This window comes from Micromesistius poutassou, assembly GCF_964030765.1.
Source record: "Micromesistius poutassou genome assembly, chromosome: 3".
In the NCBI taxonomy this organism is placed as follows: Eukaryota; Metazoa; Chordata; class Actinopteri; order Gadiformes; family Gadidae; genus Micromesistius; species Micromesistius poutassou.
The window spans coordinates 3,712,312-3,714,670 of record NC_140273.1 but is presented as its reverse complement, the minus strand read 5'-3'; positions in this window follow the sequence as shown (position 1 = coordinate 3,714,670).

Below are 2,359 nucleotides of genomic sequence, written 5' to 3'. Positions count from 1 at the left end.
AGACCAGATAACTCCTAAGAGGTCAGATTACTCCCCTAGGAGGAGGAGGCCAGATAACTCCTCCAGGAGCAGACCAGATTACTCCTCCAGGAGGAGACCAGATAACTCCTCCAAGAGGTCAGATTACTCCTCCAGGAGGAGACCAGATAACTCCTCCAGGAGGAGACCAGATAACTCCTCGAAGAAGAGACCAGATTACTCCTCCAGGAGGAGACCAGATAACTCCTTGAAGAAGAGACCAGATTACTCCTCCAGGAGGAGACCAGATAACTCCTCCAGTAGGTCAGATTACTCCTCCAGGAGGAGGCAGATAACTCCTCTAGGAGGAGGCAGATAACTCCTCTAGGAGGCCAGATAACTCCTCCGGGACGAGACCAGATAACTCCTCATAAACTCCTCTTGGGTACATAGTAACTCCTCCCCCCCCCCCCCCCCCCCCGACAACACAACAATAAGACAGTGTTTACTATTATTTTTGGTGTATTATTGCATTCAGCATCTGCGGTGTCATCTGGTCTCTGGTGCTGACACATCTGGATCACCTCCAGGCCGCGGGTTGGAGGCCGTGGGCTCAAAATGAAATAAAATGTGAAAGATATTTAAAAAATGTAATACAAATAAATGGAACGAATGAAGTGGTGACTCACTTGATTTCTTCATTCATTTTTACTTCATTTTTTATTGTTCATTTTAAGATTCTTCTAGATTTCCCTTATTTCGTTTTCTTTCATTTTGACTCTTTCTGACTTCCTTTCTTTCTTTAACGGGTTCATCATGTAATTATTTCATTATGTCTATCTTTATTGTTTTAGTTATGTTCTGCTCTATTAGACCCCTGAATGTGAGAGATCATGATGTCCCTCCAAAGCCCATATATAAACTAGAAAATGATTCCATCATTCCAGTGGTTACTTAATGTATACGTTGATTTAATTACCAGGCAAAATGTCCATTGGGAAGAAATATATTTTTTTCCTTTTGTTCCAATGGGAGTTATGGGCTTATATAAGGTTTGTATCAACGTCAAGCGGAGCCTTCTGCCTCTTATCAAGAGAAATGCTGAAACCACATCAGATTACATCTTTTCCTAATTTATGATTTTCAGTTCAGTTCACTTCAATTCAAAACCCTTTATTTGTCCCTGAAGGACAAATTGCATGGTCCCAAAGCACAGAAAGTTTAACATATACAGAAATACAAATAGGTGATACACATTCTAAAACTAGAAACAAATAATGCAATTTATCATAGTTATGTTCAAATCCGAGTCAAATAACGCGACGTATGGACGCTCATTGCTGTGCGGTGTTGTTTATGAGATGTGTGTACCCAGTCCCCAGTGCTGAACACTAAACACCACTGGAGGCCCTTGAGCCAGGACGTCGTGATAGGGTTTGAATCCCGTCCACCAGAGAAGCTATGTACAGTCACGACCCAGCTACGTGGGATTCTGTGGCTTTGGCACAAGCCGACGGCCCAACAGGCTTTTTCTCTCTAGTGTGGTCATTAGAATAAGCTGTCAAGCTTTATTATGACCCAGTTTCCCTGATTGACCCCCCCGAGGTCAAGTTGTTCTCATATCCAGTAATAACGCCCCAGAATTCATAGCGTGAACTCGGGGAATAGCGCTTGAGGGTTTAGGCCAGGAAGTGAACTCTCTGCAGCACGATACATGTGTTCCATTAGTTTCTGCCTCGTATGCTTCCCATGTTTTCTGCCTCAGACGGTCACAGGTGACAGGTGTCTTGTACGCACGCACGAATCAACATCCCATAAACATGTGTGTTATCATTGTCGTCTTTTTTGGGGGGGGGATTTCGTTTGGAAACAGAAAAATGCTGTGCAACATCAAAAAAAAAGCACCAGCTGTTTCGCGGCGTCAGGGCGATGCTGAAGACATGGGACTCTGTGTGTGTTGCCAAGCCCTGTCAGCTCCCTGTTCAGGGGGGATTCTGCCGTTGGATGGATGCTTTTCAGAGACAGAGAGACACAGACGTCGGTTGCCATGCTGCTGGATAGAAGCCCCAAACAGACATTTCGCCAAGTCGCTTGGCAGGATCTCAAGACACGTCTTGAGCACCTCATCTACTGCTCTACCCTGGTGCACCCAACATGTTCCTCGTAAATAATACGAGGTATAAATCTAATTGTTCAGATTATTTCAATTTAGCGACATAAAACAATATTTTTTATGTACTTAACTTTATATATATATATACTTGGTCTCTTAATTCAGCCTTTTCTATTTCTGCCAAGTGCTTTATTGTTTCTTGATGTTATAGATAGAGAGCTCAACAGTCAAAGAGAAATGAAGAGAGAGAAAGAGGAGGGGAAGAAGACTGAGCGAAAAAGAGAGAGA